Source organism: Dendrobates tinctorius, unplaced genomic scaffold (assembly GCF_039654945.1).
Source record: "Dendrobates tinctorius isolate UK_male_01 unplaced genomic scaffold, ASM3965494v1 ptg000046l, whole genome shotgun sequence".
NCBI classification, from domain to species: domain Eukaryota; kingdom Metazoa; phylum Chordata; class Amphibia; order Anura; family Dendrobatidae; genus Dendrobates; species Dendrobates tinctorius.
Window position 1 is genome coordinate 5,429,366 of NW_027361714.1, and position 20,937 is coordinate 5,450,302.

At 44.6% G+C, this 20,937-nt stretch overlaps 1 protein-coding gene across 7 annotated transcripts in view; it reads left to right on the forward strand.

Moving 5' to 3' along the window:
• Nucleotides 1–20,937, forward strand: part of AIG1 (androgen induced 1) — a 621,643-nt gene that overhangs the window by 319,081 nt on the left and 281,625 nt on the right. The gene's annotated exons all lie outside the window — the stretch shown is intronic.

The following is a 20,937-nucleotide window of genomic DNA, read 5'->3' on the forward strand; positions in this document are numbered from 1 at the left end:
CCGAGAGAGATCCCTGTGTTAGAGCTAATAACTGGAGAGAGGTGTCGTGAGTGACCCGTGGCCCCAAAAAGACCTGCTTTAGGGATATTAGAAACTGAGCAGCGCTTAGAACCACGGGGTCACCACGCTCCCACAGTGGCATGGCCCATTCTAACGCCCTGCCCAACAGGAGGGAGACGATAAACCCCACCTTAGCCCGCTCTGTAGGAAATCGCATGGCCAGTAACTCAAGCTGGATAGAGCACTGACTCACAAAACCCCTACAGGTGGCGCTGTCACCTGTAAACTTGTCGGACAATGGGAGACAGGATAATGTCGGTGCAGGAGTGGACGTGGGCACACGAGAGACAGCCTCTGTGACTGCCTGAACAGCGGCCGCAGTAACATTCACAGCTGAGGTTGGACTCTCGAGAGCCCCCAACCTGCCCTCCAGCTGCCGAATGTGCTGCAGTAGCTGCTGCTTATCCACCATTACTAGCCAGACCCTTTCGCTAGTATAATGTTAGGGCTGGCAGAACGCACCAAATTATAAAATAGGTGCGTTCGCCATCCGGGGTCCACCGTGCAGAGGTGTTATGCTGCTGCTAAGCAATGTCGGACGCACAATATGGCGGTATAACACACGCGGGTTGAACGTCACCCGATGTGCGCTGGGCAGGCTCTGTTACATCACAGAGTCACCGAAGCACTCAGCACAAATACTGAGCCTGTTCAAGCTCACAGACCTCAGCGAGATGCACGCTCGGTATGCGGTCTCAGGACTCTGGCCCATGACACAGAGTCAGCGTTCCTCTAGACCTACCGTGCGTGTGGCGTCGCAGCCACGAATGCCAATAACTGCTGCAGACTGCAGCGAGGCGACAGAGACTGCCGCGGTACGATATTGCCCTGTAATGGGCCACACTATCGGATGCTAGTACAGTGGAATGATATGCACCGTGGCCTGTAGCTTGCCACTGACTGGCGCTGACTCTATCTCTAGTTCCCTGTCCACACACAGAATATCAGAGGGAGGGGAATCTTAATGAGTCATTTGCAGTTCCATGCATTCGTCATCATTCACACATGTAGCAACTAGAGTCTATACTAGCGCTTGGCCGAGCGGTCATGCAAACCTTTTATAGCCGAGACCTTCCAGAAGCTTCCAGATCCCTGTGATGGCCCAATCAGATCTGTAGAAGGACCTGTGCATGTGACTCCCGATCTCCAATGGGAGATCGTCCCGTGAGCATGCTCATTTGAGCGACGGAAGGACTTAGCCTCAGGAGTGGCTTGCTACTGAGCAGCCTGCGTTGCTATTGCTGGCCCAGAGGTGGCAGCAACAGCCAGACCCACGGAGCTGGTCTGAGCAGAGCATCAGGAATGATGAGACTGCTGAGCAGGCTCCTCTGTGGTTGAAGAAGAATGGGAGACTGCCAAATGCAAGCCTCTGGATTCCTGCTGTGCAGTGGCAGGAACCCGACACCTAACATGAAGTGACTTTAAATGTGATGTGGTCCTTAAAAGAATGGTTTTGTAAATTTTTGGAGAAAAATGAAAAATCTCTGGTCAACTTTTAACCCTTATAACTTCTTAACAAAAAAAATGTTGGTTCCAAAATTGGGCTGATGTAAAGTAGACATATGGGAAATGTTATTTATCAACTATTTTATGTGATATATCTCTGTGATTTAAGGGCATGAAAATTCAAAGTTGGAAAGTTGCAAAATTTTCAAAAATTTTCACCAAATTTCTATTTTTTCACAAATAAACGCAAGTCATACCAAAGAAATTTTACCACTGTCACTCGTATATCATGAAAAAACAATCTCAGAATTACCTGGATCCCTTGAAGCATTCCAGAGCTATTACCTCATAAATTGACAGTGGCCAGAATTGTAAAAATTGTCCCGGTCATTAATGTGCAAACCACCCTCAGGAGTAACGTGAAAGCCACCCTCGGGTAATATCTTATAATCTATGAAATTATTCCAATGCATTTTAAGGTGCGAGATAAAATCTTCAGACTTGGCAAGGTAAGACGGCAATCTCCAAAATTTAGATCGTAATTGATGTGGGTAAGATTGAAAAGAGAGATTGAGAGATTGGAGTATGGTCCGAAATTATGATTATGTATTTATGTGTGGGTTGACTGCTCAAGCAAACTTGAAAAAGAATCATGTGCTGCAGAGTAAAATGTGAATTCTCTATTAGAGCTGTATCAGAGTCGCCAGGGATCGCAAAGGAACAATGCATTCAATATCTGGAAGAGCTGTTGAATAGTCAATAGGGATTGAGTACCACGATTTGAACTATTTGTGGATCAGTTACAGAGTTTAAATCACCCTGTAGAATTGTTTTGAATGTTTCTCTATTGTAGAATGGCTAGAAGATTAGGGAGAAAAGTAGGATCGGCCTGTCTAGGGACATATACATTTAATAACATGTAATTGCGGTCAGCAATGTCCACAGATAACATAAATCTGCATTGAGCATCAACTAATTTGCCCTGAATTGTGTTGGAAAACCCTTACAAAACAGGGTAGCCAACCCTCTAGTTTTTGAAGAATAATCTGCCGAGCAGCAGGCATCCAATCAAGTGGCTTTCAATGTAGAATTTTTCCCTTTCACCCAGTGTGCCTCTTGTAGGTAGATGATGTAAGGGATAATATGTTTAAAATGATTAAGGACCTTTCTGCATTTAACAGGGGTATTCAGCTTTGTTGCGTTGCATGATATAAACTTAAGATTAGTGGAGGTTTTATAATGTGGTGATGTATTAGTGTTTGATATACTCATCTTTGAAGTCTTAACAAAAGATTTTATCTGCAAAGAGTAATATATTTGGTCTCGATTCTTCATCCCAGCGAGCAAAGAAAACCCAGACTTTGTTTAAAGTCTGCAAAGACTGAGAGCCACACACCACTTGATAACCTATGAAAAGGAAGAATGTCCATAATTAAATGAATAAAGAAAATATCAGATGTGAACAGATAATGAATAACCAGTAATAATTAACCCCTTTACGTAAAGATACGTCCAAGACTCCAAGGTAGTCTCAATGCATTTGATGCAGGCTAAGGCGCAGAGCGTGCATCTTTCCCTGCACATGACGACTAATCTGATCAGCTGTCATATGCGTCTAACAGCTGCAGGTGGAGCTGCTATCCACCCGCAGCTGTTAACATGTCAATCTTTAAGGCTAAGTGCAGATGTACGTTTTTGCCCTGCGGATTTTTCTGCGCAGAATTGAAGTAATCTGCAGGTCAAATGACCTTCATTTTTTCTGCGGATTTCTTCCTTTTTTCTTGCGGTTTTCTTGCGTTTTTTGTGCGGTTTTCCCCTGCGGATTTCCCCCCGCGGATTTCCCCCTGCGGATTTGGAGAATGGAGCAGGTGGAAAACCGCACAAAAGAAGTGGCATGCTGCATATTTTGAACCACAAGAAAACCGCGTGGAAAAATCCGCAGCGTCTGCACAGCGTTTTTTTTTTCCAATTGAAAAACATGCTACTGTACATCAAAATGCGGATATGCAGCGTTTCTGCGCTGTAAAATCCGCTGCGGATCCGCTGGATATCTGCATCGTGTGCACATGGCCTAACAGTTGCATTTAACTTGCGCTCACCTGGAGCATGTCATAAATCACGCCCATTGGCGCCCATGTCATGAAATTGGGGGGGGGGGAGCCCGGTGGGTTGTCATGAAAGCTGGAGGTATGCAGAAAACCTCTGAGCCTCTCATTGTAAATCTCCCAGGGCTTCAGCCCTGCTATTTGTAGCACAGGTGATCAGACGATCACAGCTTCAAGTCTCCTAAGGGGACTATAGAAGTAAGTTAAAAGTGAAAAATAGGTATTAGACCTACCGGTAATGATGTTTCCAGGAGTCCATCCTGAGAGCACCATGGAGGATGTCCTCCTCCTCCTTACAGGGACAGGAAAAGCACACGAGAGGTTAAAAGGTCATGTCCCACCCCCTCTCCCTCAGTGATTTAACAAGTACCACAAGGTGGATGATGCTAGTAACAGTTTAATGAAACAATCATATTACAGCATATGACATAACATAATACAACGTAGTATAACATAACAGGGAGGGAACTACCCGTGCTGTCAGGATGGACTCCTGGAAACATCATTACCGGTATGTCTAATACCTATTTTCCAGGACGTCCACCTGACAGCACCATGGAGAGTACCAAAGCACCTCCTCAGGGTGGGATTACCGCCTGGAGAACTTTTCTCCCAAATGCGGTCTGTTGACCAGCTAACACATGAAGCTTGTAGTGCTTGCAGAATGTATTAAGATTGGCCCAGGTTGCTGCTCTACAGATTTGATCAACCGAGGCCCCCGCCCGCTTGGCCCATGAGGCCGATACCGCCCTTGTAGAGTGGGCCTTTATGGAATCTGGCGGGTTGGCACCTTCGGCTTGGTAGGCGTCAGAGATTACTGAGGTAATCCAGCGCGCGATGGATGCCTTAGAGGCCTTTTTCCCCCTATTTTTACCCCCAAAAAGGATGAACAGGTTTGGGTCGATGCACCAGCTATTGGTGGCCTCTAGATAGTATTATCATGAATATATATCCCCTAAAATTGGTACTTTATTAATAATAAAAAACCACTAGTGTGGTTATACACCAAAAGAAAACGTGACAAATACACAACAAAAGAAAAAAGTGTTCAAACAGAAAACCCACATTTGGGACAACTAGGAATCCCTGATAATTCTGAGCTTGTACCTGCCTGGCCGCGGAGGTTGGCATCCTAGGGGGGAACGTTGTGGCGCCCCCGCTCAACGATGGCTATCCCTAGGGGCCCTGGTATACCCTGCAGCCACTAATGACACCCTCTACCCGATAGCTGAGGGGACCCCTAATGCTAGACAAAGATATAACTGCTCTAAAGAGGATCCTGTGTCCCACAGAGATTAAAAACAATGGTAGAACACACTTGGCATCTGGTGGTACATATGGGAATTATCCTGCATAAAACTACTCCACATGAGATTTCAATCAGATAATATAATGCATCGATGGAATGTATATATAATAATGATAACGAGATTAATCACCAAATCCATGAAGTTCATTCAGTGATACCCCAGCCTCACAAAAAGATACTAATATACTGATGCAGACGGAGATACACCTTCAACATCATCAGCGGCTTAGTTCACTGGCATCTCATTAATTAGCATATCTTTGATGCCCCGTTACAATCTGGCATAACTAATGGAGCATATACTATTCCCATCCATGAGTAATGTACACAAAATTGCAACAGCGATACTCATCTTGTGTCACCTGCCACCTGCCATCAAATGGTTAACGCCTCAGGGCCCTCCCTGGTGCTTCAGGAATGCCACTGCCGTTATATTGTTGGATAATATGCGAACGTGACGATTCTTTAGTACCGACTGGTTTCGCCGCAACGCTTCCCAGACCGCGAAGAGCTCTCTGAAATTGGAGGATCTGGTCCTGATGTCTACTGGCCATTTTCCTTGGAAGATCTTCCCTTCTAGGTGGGCTCCCCATCCCCACGCACTGGCGTCTGTGGTGACTACCACGAATGGAGAGGTTGTCTATAGTACGCCCACTTGAAGGTTTCTGGACTGTGTCCACCACTGAAGGGACTCCTTTACTCGTTCTGGCAGCCTTAGGGATTTGTCTAGCGATGCCTGACTTCTGTCCCACTTTGCGAGGATCTCTCTCTGTAATGATCTCGAGTGAAATTGGGCCCATCGGACACACGGGATGCCGGCCGTCATGAGGCCCAAGACCTCCATTGCCTCTCTTATGGAGCATTGACGCCTCAATAGGCCTCTGGTTCTGGCCTGAATAGTCCTCTGCTTCCACTCGGGTAGCTAGGATATTCTGTCGGCTGAGTCTAGAAGGACTCAGAGAAATACTTTTCTGGTCTCTGGCCTGAGGTCCGACTTCTCCCAATTGATCACCCAGCCAAGGAACTCCATTACGGTAGTTGCTGGGTTCCTGTCTCGAACGAGCGCTTCTTTGGATCTTGCCACCAGTAGGAAGTCGTCTACATATTTAATGGTCACGATACCCTGATCTCTCAGGTAGGCCACCACCTCCACCACCAGCTTTGTAAAGATTCTGGGAGCTGAAGTCAACCCAAATGGAAGACACTGGAACTGGAAGTGGCAGGTCCGGGCTGGTAAACTGACCGCAAACCTTAGTAGCCTCTGGGATGAGGGATGGATAGGGACCTGGTAGTATGCCTTTTTTAGGTCTAGGGTGCACATGACGGCGTCCCTGTCTATTATGAGGATTGCGGATTGGATCGATTCCATCCGGAATCTCTTGTACCTGACCCAGGCATTAAGTGGTTTCAAGTTTATGATAGTGCGGGCCTCGCCGGATGGTTTTGTGATCGAAAACAGGGAAGAGTAGTGCCCTCTTTCTCTTTCCGTAGGGGGAACTGGTACTATGACTTTTGAGCTGACCATGTCCTGTAGATCCGTCCACATTGCGGAGTCCTCCGGGACGACAGTGGGGGCAATATATCTGTCGGGGGGAGGTGAATAAAGCTCTGTACTGTAGCCTTCCGCGATGGTTCTGAGGACTCACTGATTGTGGGTGACTTGGGACCAGTTTGCTGCGAAGTGGCGAAGTCTCCCCCCAATACCTATGGCGTCATTGCCTCCTCGATCTAGGTGTTGATGTGAAGAGGGGACCCTTGTTCCTCCCACCTTGGCTGAAGGAGCTCCTATAGGAGCTTCTATTGTACCTTGCCCGACCCCTGAAGTCAGTCTGTCTCCTAGAGAAGGAGCCTCTCCGAAAGGACTGGTGCCGCCTGGGTTTTTCTTCCGGGAATCCCTTATTTTTATCGGACACTAGCTTTAGAATGTTATCTAGGGCTGGACCAAATACCCTTAGGTCCGAGAAGGGGATGGCGCATAGCTTTGCTTTAGAAGTGTTATCCCCCAACCAGGATTTAAGCCAGACTGCTCTTCAGGCTGCATTAGAGAGGGAGCTGTTTCTGGCTTCAAACCTCACTGACTCAGCTGACGTATCCGACAGGAACGCCGTGGCCGATTTCATGAGAGGAAGTGATGCTAGGATCTCTGATCTAGGGTTCTTGTTGGTTAGGTGTTCCTCCAACTGCCCCATCCACAAAAACATAGACCTGGCCACCGAGATGGCTGCTATGTTGGCCCTAATAAGAGCCGCCGACGTCTCCCGTGTTCTCTTTAACAAGACGTCCGCCTTCCTATCCATCCGGTCTCGGAGACCTAATTAGTCCTCGAATGGGATGGCCGTCTCTTGATAACCTTGGCGACTGGAACGCCTATTTCAGGGACTTCCTCCCATGCCCGTGTTTCCTCGGGATCAAAAGGCAGTCTATTTTTAAAGTCTCAGGAGAGTATCAACCGACGCTCTGCCTCTTTCCACTCCTCCTGGACCATTGTCTTGATGTGTTCACTTACGGGGAACACTACCTGTTTCCTGGCCACCAGTCCTCCAAACATTAAGTCCTGTCTGGACTGTGGTTTAGGGACTTCCTTTATTTGCATAGTATTTCTGACTGCCTCTGCCAACTCGTCCGTGTCCTCCAGTCTGAACAGGTACTTCCTGCTCTGATCCTGTCTATCCCCCAGGATCTCGCCTTCTTCCTCCTGATCTGAATCCCAGAAGTCGGACTCCTCACTAGGGCTTGCTTCCGAAACTGGGTCTGCTTCACACCTTGGACGCTTGCGACTCGGCCCTGGGCTGGGGGACTGACGCCGTGCGAGGCTGGCTGTAGAGGCCTGAACTTCCTCCCTTATGAGCGATCTTTTTTCGGAAAGGAGGGATGGCTGTTCCTCGCCTATGACCCTTGAGGTACAGGGTCCGCATAGGGTCTTGTTATAGGTGTCTGGAAGCTTTATCCTACATACAGGGTATCGGACCAATTTGGAGGTGGCTTTTGCCGGGTCCTTCACCCCAGAGAGGGATTCTGCCGGGGTAACCTTCTCCTAATAATACAGAATGGGGCACCTACTCAGATCTGGGCTGCGGGGATGGGTGGGGGAGGGTGGTCTGCGCCCTGCGCACTTACCCCTCCGCGAGCTGGAGCATTTACTTCCATCCTGCGCGATTCTGCAGAGCGATGTGGACCTCAGGGGCGAGCGCTGGGATTCAAGGCCGGCGTGTGACGTCACCGGACGTGACGCGCGAACTCTTGCGATAGACCAACTCTTCCACTTCCTGCCCGGGCTGCGACTGCGCGCGACCGCGCTATGCTCCTGCCGCTGGTACCCGCTCAGCCAGCCGCTTGCGGACCTGCTATGGCGGTCTACTGGGGCCGCCGCTCCTTCCTCTTCCCGGCGCCGACCCCGCCGTCCTCCTTCCGGTGCCCGCTCGGCCTGCCGCCTGTGGGGAGCCGACCCCCACCTGCTGTGGCGGTCTGTTGGAGCCGCCGCTCCTTCCTCCCGGCGCCGACCACGCCGTCCTCCTGCTGGTGCCCGCTCGGCCTGCCGCATACGGGGAGCCGACCATCGCCTGCTATGGCGGTGAATCCTGGAGCCGAGAGCCTCCCATAGGGAGGAATGGCTCCCTCCAGGAGCGTCGTCCTGCTCCTGGCCTTTGGAGCAGAGGGACTCCCCCTCGGAGAATTTCGACCCCGGGACCTCTTGACAGGGGAAGGATTGGACTGGCCGCACGATCCCCTGAGCCCCTCCGGTAAGTTCAGCGCAGTCTCTCGTGTGTCCCTCCATGCAGGGACAGGAAAAACACTGAGGGAGAGGGGGTGGGACATGACCTTTTAACCTCTCGTGTGCTTTTCCTGTCCCTGTAAGGAGGAGGACGTCCTCCATGGTGCTGTCAGGTGGACGTCCTGGAAAAAAATGTTTTAAAAACTATTTAAAAAAATAAAAGTGCAAATCACCTCCTTTTGCCCCATTCAAATTAAAACAATTATTAAAAAAGACTCATATTTGGTATTGTTGCATTCATAAGTGTCCTATTTATCAAACTATAAAGTACATTAATCCAAACAGTAAATGGCGTATTGAGGAAAAAATCAAAACTCCAGAATTACGAGCTTTTTTTTATTTTTCATTTTTCGCTTCCCTCGTTCCCAGAGCCATAACTTTTTTATTTTTCCGTCAATATGGCCATGTGATGGCTTATTTTTTGTGGGATGAGTTGTACTTTTGAACAACATCATTGGTTTTAGCATGTCCTGTACTCGAAAACGGGAAAAAAATTCCAAGTGCAGTAAAATTGCAAAAAGTGCAATCCCACACTTGTTTTTTTCTTGGCTTTTTTGCTAGGTTCAATAAATGCAAAAACTGACCTACCTTTATGATTCTCCAGGTCATTACGAGTTCAAAGACACCAAACATGTCTATGTTCTCTTTTATCTAAGTGGTGAAAAAAATTCCAAAGTTTGCTAAAAAAAAATGTGCATTTGCCGAGACCCGTAGCATCTTCATTTTTTGTGATCTGGGGTTGAGTGAAGGCTTATGTTCTGTGGGACTAGGTGAAGTTTTTAATGATACCACTTATGTGCAGATACATTCTTTTCATCGCCCGTTCTTACATTTTAATGCAGTGTCGCGGCGACCAAAAAACCATAATTCTGGCATTTTGAATTTTTTTTTCGTTACGCCATTTAGTGAATGGGTTAATGATTTTTTTTATTGATAGATCAAGTGATTCTGAATGCGGCGATACCTAATATGTGTATGTGTGATTTTTTTTTTAATAGTTTTATTTTGATTGGGGGGTGATTTGAACTTTTAGGTTTTTTTATTTTTTTTATTTTTACACATTTTTTTTACTTTTGGCATGCTTCAATAGTCTCCATAGGAGGCTTGAAGCATGCACAACCGGATCGGCTCTGCTACATATGGGCGATGAGCAGATCGCTCATATGTAGCAGATTCACTGCAGTGCTTTGAGCGCCGGCCACCGGGCGGCGCTCAAAGCGATCTGCCTGCAACAACCATAGAGGTCTCTATGAGACCTCTGGTTGTCCAGGCAACGTGTCGCCGACCCCCGATCACGTGACGGGGTTCGGTGATGAGCTCACTTCCAGCCCGATGGTCAGAAGCTCTAGTTAAATGCCCGCTGTCAGCGCTTGACAGCGGGATTTAACTAGTTAATAGGCGCGGGCGGATGGCGATTCCGCTCGCGGCTATTGCGGGCACATGTCAGCTGTTCATAACAGCTGACATGTCGCGGCTTTGAGGTGGGCTCACCGCCAGAGCCCACCTTAAAGCAGGGGAGTCTGACTGCTGACGTACTATCCCGTCAGCAGTCAGAAAGGGGTTAAACCAGAGAATTATGTCACACAAAATAGTTACCGTGTATACTCGTGTATAAGTCGAGATTTTCAGCCCATTTTTTTGGGCTGAAAGTCTCCCTCTCGGCTTATACACGAGTCATAAACCTGGGGGCCAGCAGGGGAGGGGGAGCAGGATTTTCAGAGATCATACTTACCTCCCCTGGCGCGGTCTCTGCAGCTCCCCCACTACTCCACGGTCTCCCTTCCTGCCTCCAGCGGTCTCATGGTACCGCTCATTAAACTTATGAATAGGCCCATATTCATGAGTGTAATGAGCGGTACCACGTGACCGCTGAAGGCAGGAAGCGAGACAGTGGATAAGCGATGCTGCTGCTGCAGAGACCGCGCCAGGAGAGGTAAGTATAGCGATATTCACCTGACCCCCGGTCCATCGCTGCTCACCGCTGTCTGCTGCATCCTCTGTCTGTGACGCTTTAGGCAGCAGGGGGTGCAGTGACGTGGTAAGTGCACTCTGTGCCCTCTGCTGCCTGAACGTCACTGACAGACGACATGGCAAATAGTTGTGAGCAGCGATGGCCCCCAGACAGGTGGGGACCTGAGCAGGAGAGGTGAGTATGGCATTTTTTTGTAGCAGCATATGGGGGCATAATATATGGAGCATTTTATGGGGCAGCATATGGGGGCATATCCTATGGAGCAGCATATGGGGGCATATCCTACGGAGCAGCATATGGGGCATATTCTATGGAGCAGCATATGGGAGCATATCCTATGGGGCAGCATATGGGGGCATATCCTATGGAGCAGCATATGGGGGTATATCCTATGGGGCAGCATATGGGGCATATTCTATGGAGCAGCATATGGGGCATATCCTATGGGGCAGCATATGGGGGCATAGTCTACGGGGCAGCATATGGGGGCATAGTCTGTGGGGCAGCATATGAGGGCATAGTCTATGGAGCAGCATATGGGGGCATATTCTATGGAGTAGCATATGGGGGCATAGTCTATGGGGCAGCATATGGGGGCTTATTCTGTGGAGCATCTTATGGGGCATAATCTATGGAGCATTTTACAGGGGCAGAATCTATGGAGCATCTAATGGGGGCATAATCTATGGAGCATTTTATGGGGGCATAATCTATGGAGCATCTTATGGAGCCATAATCTTTATGGAGCATTATATGGGGCATATTATTCTATGGAGCATCTTATGTGGCCATTATTAATGTTTGTGCAGCATTATGTGGGGTGTATTTTGTATGGAGCATCTTATGGTGCCCATCATGAACTGTATGGAGCATTATATGGGGCTCCTGGTTCAATATGGATATTTAAAAACATTTAACCTGCTGATGTCTCAATTATCTTTACTTTTATTGGTATCTATTTTTATCTTTGAAATTTACCAGTAGCTGCTGCATTTTCCACCCTAGGCTTATACACGAGTCAATAAGTTTTCCCAGTTTTTTGTGGCAAAATTTGGGGGGTTGGCTTAAACACGGGTCGGCTTATACACAAGTATATATGGTAATAAATAAAATTTACCACATGCCTACTTTACATGAGCATCATTTTTTTAAACTTAATTTTTTTATTTGTTATGAAATTGGAGGGTTCCAAAGTGACTTTGAGGGGCCTAAATGAAAGAAAATACCAAAAAGTGACACCATTTTTAAAAAGTACACTCCTCAGAGTGCTTAAACCACATCCAATGAGTTTATTAACCCTTCAGGTTCTTCACAGGAACTAAAGCAATATGGAAGGAAAAAATTATTATTTTTTTATTTAGCCCCAAATTTTTCAATTTTCACAAGGGTAACAGGAGAAAATGGACCTTACAATTTGTTGTGTAATTTCTCCTGAGTACACCGATACCCCTACTGTTTGGGCGCACGGCAGGACTCGGAAGGGAAGGAGCTGAAATTTGTCTTTTGGAGCGCAAAGTTGGTTGCAATCGATCACGACTGTGTTTGGAGAGCCCCTGATGTGCCTGAACAGTGGAAACTCCCCACAATTGACCCCATTTTGAAAACTATACCCCTCAAGGAGCTTATCTAGAAGTTTCATGAGCAGCTGCTGATAAATTCTTCTAGAGGTGTAGTAAGCATTTCTAACCTTCAGGCGATGCACAGAATTGTATAACATTGGGCTGAGTCAATGGAAAATTACCATTTTTTGTACTAAAATGTTGCTTTAGCCCCAAGTTTTTAACTTTCAAAAGGGATAATAAGAGAAAAAGAACCATATAATTTGTTGAGCAATTTCTCCTGAGTACACCATATGTGGTTGAAAATGACCATATTTTTCGCTTTGTAAGATGCACTTTTTCCCCTCAATTTTGGGGGCAAAATGAGGGTGCATCTTACAAAGCGTACATGCCTTACCATAGGCCGTGATCAGGGGGTGTCTGGCGGTTGCTGGCCGGTGCTGCGGGTGTCTCCGGTGCCCAGTGGTGCTGCATGTGTGTCCGGTGCTGCCCGGGGCTCTGCTGACATTTTGGGACAGGCCAGAGCCCCGGCGTTTCCACGGTTCACTGTCTGTGCGGTGGTTCCGGTAAAAAAATGGCCGCTGGCGCATGCGCAGATGTGATCTAGGGACCGAGATCTCGAGAGATGAGATCTCAGCGCTGACAGAATAGCAGAACCCCCCAACATAAGTGACACCATTTTACATAGTACACCTCTTAATTAAGTCATCTAAGGGTGCAGTGATCATATTACGACTACAGCTGTGTCACAAAATTTATTACCGTTGGACGATGCAGAAAAAATAATTACATTTTCACCACATAAAATTTGTTTTAGCACCAAAATTTACATTTTCATATGGGAAAATTAGTAAAACGTGGCAATACCCCATATGTGGCTAGAGAGTGCTGCTTAGTCACATGGTGAGATTCAGGAGGGACAGAATGTTATTTGACTCTTGGAGAACAAATGATCATAGAAGTTTGCGGACTCCATATAGAGAGTGCCTAAATGCCAAAAGAGCAGAATCCCCCCTCATTTTTAAATTTACACCCCTCTGGAAATTTATATACAGGGGTAGTGACTATTTTGGCTCCATGTGTGTTTTCCAGAAACAAGCAGTAGTGGGCGTTGCTGAGTGAAAATTACAAATCTGCCATTGTAATGCCCTGTACATTGTACTGCCCATACATTGCAGTGCCCAGTATGTTCTAGTGCCCGGTGTTTTATTGTGTCCAGCTTTTGCTTCTGGAGACATGGATTCCATAATTAGGCAGCCTCTGAACACTACAGAAATTCCAAACATGCAAACCTAAATGTGGTTTATGCACACTATGGTGCTCAGAAGGGCAAAAGGGAAAGGGGCATCTGGATGTGGGATTGCAGAATTCTCTGGATTTCTTTTGGGGTGCAAGGAACCTTAGCACTTTTCCAGAGCTTTTGTACTACCAGAAACATTGACTAATGATGGACTTGAGTGGGGGCTTGCTTTTTTTGTGGATTGAGTTGAAACTTTTATTGGGAACATTTTACATAAGATCTAGGAGATTATGCAAATTGTCTCTTCAGAGAGGAAGAGGACTAGAACTCTAGTGCCACCTATTGGAGGTAGCAATCCTAAAAGTCAATTTTAACCCTTTAACGAGCCTAGTTACATGACTTAGGATAAAAGCCAAGCCAGAAACTCCATTTGCAGACACTGTGTTTCGGGGTACTGCCCCTCATCAGTGCAAAGTGGGAGATCTGGTTTGGCTGTGAGAGAGGCGTCTGACCGATATCCAAGAAGTATCATTTCTCCTTGCGGAGAATGACATGCTAAGCATGTCGAGGTGAGGAGACTTACAGCCGCAATGCTCCTCTGGGAAATATGCTAATTATGCAAATTGTCTCTTCAGTGAGGAAGAGGACTAGAACTCTAGTGCCACCTATTGGAGGTAGCAATCCTAAAAGTCAATGTTAACCCTTTAACGAGCCTAGTTACATGACTTAGGATAAAAGCCAAGCCAGAATCTCCATTTGCAGACACTGTGTTTCGGGGTACTGCCCCTCATCAGGTACTCTTAAGTTTAAATATGTTTTTAAATAGTTTGAATTCTCTATTTTTACTATTAAGATACCCTGCCCTTATTTTACCTCTTGTTTCCCCATTCTGCTCTTCCTTCTATAAAATTGTTTGAAAATTAATAAAAATATTTGAAAAGAAAAGTTCAGGCAAAGCTTCTGGAATTTCTGGTGATGTTGTCATCTGAGACTTTTTTAGTAGTTGTTTACCTTTATTATTTTGTAATTTTTTTTTGTAGGGTAGAAGATGTAGATGTTTCCAAACCGGTAAATCTGGTTGACATTTCCAATATAAAGAGAGTTAAATTTTGTTGCTTTGACAAGTATTTTTCTATGCCCATTGGCATTCAGGGCTCAATTACTGTGAGGAGGTCTTTGAAAAGAATGTATGAAATGTAAGGCGAGCAGTTTCTTGTGTTAATGAATCATAGAAAATAAATTAACATGCGCCATTAGCAACCCAAAAGAATGGTGTATTACCAACATCATTAATTTTAAAAATGAGAGATCTCTCCCATTCACCTGTTCATTTACTCTTCTTGTGAGTTTACAGGTGAAGCGATTTGACTGAATTGTGTAAATTCAGGAAATGCCATTGCTTGCATCAGTCACTGGGCTAGAGATCTCAGGATGTTTCCTCTCTGTGAATTTTGGCACGGCAGATGGCAAAGCAAGCAGGATGATGGCTGGGATGTGCTGTACTCACTGTTTAGAAGTACTTGGTTGGTGCAGAAGCAGGTAGAAGGAGTGGGGAATATCTGTCAGGAGATCAGCAGCTTTGTTCTAGAGGTTGAATGACAGTCCTTGTTAGGCCTGAGGTCGGTACTAGTCCTAGCCATCAGAATGAATCAGCAGGTAGGTGATTATCAATGTGCAGTGTACTTGGCTGTAGCTGAGGTAGGTCAATTCTAGTGCCAGGAATGTTTCTGGGAAAAGACAGATTTGCTGCTGCAGTGATGCAGTGCAAACTCTTGGTCTAGGAAATATTTGGCTCCTGTGGAAGACCAAACCTTCTAATATAGATATCTCTTGTTTTCAGCTGGCTTGAGGAAGAGATGGTGAGGATTATGCAGTGATTTGCGAAAGTATTTACCCCCTTGGCATTTTTCAAGTTTTGCTATCTCACAACCTTAAATTTAACAGGTTTTTTAGGGTTTGCATCAATTCATGTAAAGAACATGTTTTTCTTTTTATTGTGAAGCAAACAACAACTAGGACAATATAACTGAAAACTTCACTATGCATAACTATTCAGTCCCTTAAAGTCAGTTCTTTGTAGAGCCAATTTTTGTGGCAATTACAGCTGCAAGTCGCTTTGGATAAGTGTCTTTGAGCTTTCCACATCTTGACACTGGGATTTTTGACCATTCCTCAAGGGAAAACTGTTCCAGCTCTTTCAATCTATATGGTTTCCTCAGGTGAACAGCAATCTTCAAGTCTGACCACAGATTCTCAATTATATTAAGGTCTCGACTTTGGCTAGGCCACTCCAAAACATTTACGTTTCCGCTTAAACCACTCGTGTTGCTTTAGCAATATGCTTTGGGTCATTGTTGGAAGGCGAACCTCAGTCCCAGTCTCACTGATAGACTGAAACAGGTTTTGCTCAAGAATATCCCTGTATGTCAAACCATCCAACTTCCCCTCTACTCGGATCATTTTCCCTGTTGCTGCTGCTGAAAAACATCCCCACAGCATCATGTTTCACTGTGATGATGGTGTTCTTGGTGTAAAGAGGTTTGGCGCCAGACATAGTGTTTACCTTCCTGGCCAGAATGTTAAATTTTGTCTCATCTTACCACAGCACCTTATTCCATACATTCAGGCAGTCTTCCATATGTCTTTTGGCAAACTTAAAATGAGTCTTACAATTTTTGTGTAAGTAAAGGCTTTTTTTTCTGCCCACTATTCCATAAAGGCCACCTCTATGGAGTATACGGCTTATTGTGATTGTATGGACAAATAAATATTCCAGTCTCTTCTTGGCAACTCTGCAGATCCTTTTAGGGTTACCTTTGGTCTCTCTGCTGCCTCTCTGATTAATTCCCTCCTTACCAGTCTGAGAGTTTTGGTGGTCTGCCTTCTCTTGGCAGGGTTGTTGTGGTATGATGTTCTTTCCTTTTGATGATAGTGGATTTGATGGTACTCCGGGGGATTGGGATATTGTCACGGGGTTACCGTAACAGAGAGTGGAGCCAGAAGACTGCAGCGTTTGATTGCTCCTACTCCTGCACTGAAAAGAAGAACTTCACCTTTTTAAATGGTGTTAATTTCTTTTGGCAATACAGGGGTTAACCGGCCATGTTGGGAGCTCTGGGAGTCTGAGCACTCAGCTGAGCATGGTTAGCCATTCCTATCCTCTATATAATCTGGGTCCTGACTGAAGCACATTGTCAGAGCAAGCTTATGCTGCATGGCTTGAAGGAGAGTTGTTTGGTTATATGAGGAGTTTGGTGGATTTATCTGTGACTGTTGTTTGCATTTGTAAGTGTGATAATTCCCTTTCCTCTTGCTTTGGATTTTCCCCATCCTCCACTCCACGGTGTATTCCTTTGTTATATGTGAGTGAATATTTATATGCCTGGTATTTTCAGTTGCCCTTATTCATGTTGTCTTGCTCATCTGGTTGGTGTACTACGATGTACATTTGCTCCCCTCTTCCCTGGAAAGGGTAAGGGAACAGACAGAGGGTGGATGCAGGTGATAAGGCAAGGGGATAAGGCAAGAAGTAACTCAGGGAATACGGCAAGCTATGGGGCCCCCTAGTGTTAGGTCCAACTTAGGAGACCCTGATCCTGGGGCACCTGACAACTGAGTCGTGACATTAGCTCTGAACCTGTGAATTTTCGTCTTAGAGTCTTTAGTGAACATCACGATTTGGGGGAAGGGAACAGACAGAGGCCGGCTACAGCAAAAAAGCAAGGTTGGTGGCCCTGGCATCTTCACCTTCAGAAGCAACTCAGGGATTAGGGTGAACTAGGGCGCCCCCTAGTGTTATTGAAAGGATAGGAGCCCTAGTCTCCTAGTCTCGGGTCATGACAGATTTTTTTTATAACCCAATCCTGTAATTCTCAACAATTTGTCCCTGACTTATTTGGAGAGCTCATTGGTCTTTGTGGCGTGGTTTGTATATTGGTGCCTCTTGCTTTACACTTTTGCAGCCTCTGTGGCCTTTCAGAAAAGGTGTGTATATACTGACAGACCATGTGCCATTAGATTGCACACACGTGGACTTCCTTTCACTAAGCATGTGACTTATGAAGGTTATTTCTTGCACCAGAAACTTTAAGGGGCTTCATAGCAAAGGGGGTGAATACATATGCAAATGCCAATTTTTAGTTATTTCATCCCATAAATTTAATTTATGCCTATATCTTTCTCACTTCACATCACCAAATTTTAACTATTTAGTGCTGATGCATCACACACAAATCAGATTACAAAAAAATATTTAAACACAGGTTGTAATGTAACAATATAGGTAAAAGGTCAAGGGGGTGAATACTGTCGCAAGCCACTGTAGCTGAATTGATTAGTCATCCATTTGGATGTCTTGTAAAAACAGCCATGCAAGATGTCCCAACCCTGGAAGTCTCAGTTGCTTACACTTTTAATTTCTCTATTATTGTTGTAAAAAATATCTGCTCCCTGCATAAATTTCCTTCAAGGTTGCTTTGTAGGAAGTTTATATTTAGACACAGTAACCAATCTGAACAATATGTAGTATAATACAGTACATTGTTGAAGGGCAAGGCCATATATGCTTTTAGTGATACAGAATGTCAATTTCAGACTACCGTAAACTCCCATTAGATAATGTATTTGAATTGTGGGCACTGCAGCTAGTTTTGTTTTTTATATATATATTTTTTTTGTTTGTTTGTTTAATTACAAATAGATTTTTTTTACACTAATGTACTGGTAAGAATCTGTATCGACAAAACAACCTGTGTACTAACTTGTACGATACAATCAGTGTTGATTGCACCATAGATGAGAGTAAAACAGCAGAGAACAAAGGGCTGCTGCTATGTATTATAGCTATTGCGTTGCTTCTCCCAGCTGTGTAGACTTGCCATAACATGGCTACTTCCTGCCGCTCATGATGGGCACACTTATAGGGTGTTGAGATGTTAATCTATTTAATTTTTAGACTGCAGCAGAGTTCTTCCCATAAATAAATCCACCACAAAAATGTAGATATGGTCTAAGGTAGGCTTTTTAAATACAATACGCAAATGACATTTCAGAGGATTACAGACTGACATTTTAAAAAGGAAATGGCCATCATGCTGCTAAAATATACTAAATCAGGAAATAAAGCCATGGCCAAAAGTGTTGGCACCTTTGAAATTGTTTCAGAAAATTATTGCAATTACACATGTTTTGTTACACACAAAACAAAAATGTGCCAAACAAAATGGTGGGCACCTTTCCAAAAATGGGTAAATACCTTTGTTTCAAGCATGTGATGATCGTTTGAACTCACATGTGGCAAGCAACAGTTGTGGGCAATATGAAAATAACACTTGAAACCACATAAAAAGGGAGACGTTGACTCTGTGCCATAGCAAGCATGGAGAACCGATAGAGGAGAAGAGAACTGTCTGAGGACTTGAAATCCAAAATTGTTGAAAAATATCAACAATCTCAAGGTTACAAGACCATCTCCAGAGATCTTGATGTTCCTTTGTCCACGGTGTGCAACATAATGAAGAAGTTTACAACCCATGGCACTGTAGTTAATCTCCCTGGACATGGACTGCAGAGAAAAATTGATGAAAGGTTGAAACACAGGATAGTTCGGATGGTGGATAAGCAGCCTCAATCAAGATCCAAAGAAATTCAAACTCTCCTGCAGGCTCTGGGTGCATCAGTATCTGACAGTCACAAGCAGAAAAGAATAGGCCACAAAGCGGGGATCACCCTGAATAGGAATTTAGGAAAAATATTACAATTTTTATTTATTTAAATTAAGCACAGCAAACAACAACAACACATTAAAAACATTAAAAAATGGTCACGCATGTGACACATTCAAAAGATATACATATCTCATAATAGAGAACCAAACCTGATAACCACTACCACTTTTGGTGGAGAAAGTGTCTTATACCCAAGGTCCATGTAAACTAATACCCAATTAGAAGGTTTTGAAAGCACACTAATACACTGTAGCCATCACAAATGAATCATGGATATCAGTGATGCAGATAAATTTTAAATTTTAAATGGATGTTATCACAAGCTCAAATAATGCCTTGAGACAGTGCATACAATTAGTTATATAGCTCTGGCATACTCTTATTCTCAATGTGGTACATAAAAAACAAACGTTTCTGGAATGTACTGAATAAACCCCAATTGGAAATACCTCAGCCTGAAGTCAGGCTCCAAGAGCAGACCAGATCATCCAGACCAGAAATGGGCTGTAAAGAGTGCAAACAACCAAAGGACATCTACATGTCCACCTTCAAATAATATACATAGATGCACAGAACCCAATACATCACATATGAAGTGACTAATGAGTCCAGCCTGCCCCACTCCACTTCACTTCATATGTGATGTATTGGGTTCTGTGCATCTATGTATATTATTTGAAGGTGGACATGTAGATGTCCTTTGGTTGTTTGCACTCTTTACAGCCCATTTCTGGTCTGGATGATCTGGTCTGCTCTTGGAGCCTGACTTCAGGCTGAGGTATTTCCAATTGGGGTTTATTCAGTACATTTCAGAAACGTTTGTTTTTTATGTACCACATTGAGAATAAGAGTATGCCAGAGCTATATAACTAATTGTATGCACTGTCTCAAGGCATTATTTGAGCTTGTGATAACATCCATTTAAAATTTAAAATTTATCTGCATCACTGATATCCATGATTCATTTGTGATGGCTACAGTGTATTAGTGTGCTTTCAAAACCTTCTAATTGGGTATTAGTTTACATGGACCTTGGGTATAAGACACTTTCTCCACCAAAAGTGGTAGTGGTTATCAGGTTTGGTTCTCTATTATGAGATATGTATATCTTTTGAATGTGTCACATGTGTGACCATTTTTTAATGTTTTTAATGTGTTGTTGTTGTTTGCTGTGCTTAATTTAATTAAATAAAAATTGTAATATTTTTGCTAAATTCCTATTCAGGGTGATCCCCGTTTTGTGGCCTATTCTTTTCTGCTTGTGACTGTCATATATAGGTTGTAGGCCAGGGTTGGATCCCCGTTTTTATATTTCGGTGGTGCCCCCATTAGCTTGCTTTTGGGTGCATCAGTATCAGCACAAACTGTCCAGCGACATTTGAATGGAATTAACCACTATGGCAAGAGACCCAGGACAACCCCACTGCTTACACATAGACAAAAAAGCTATACTGCAGTTTGCCAAAACGTACATGAGTAAGCCAAAATCCTTTGGGGAAAGCATTTTGTGGACAGATGAGAACAAGACAGAGCTTTTTTTGTAAAGCACATCATTCTACTGTGTAACTAATGAGGCCTACAAAAAAGACACAGTACCTACAGTCAAATATGGTGGAGGTTCAAAGATGTTTTGTGGTTATTTTGCTGACTCTGGCACTGACTGTGTGCAAGGCATCATGAAATCTGAATAATAGCCAATGGATTTTGGGTCGCAATATTGTGTCAGAAAGCTAGGTTTGCATCCTAAG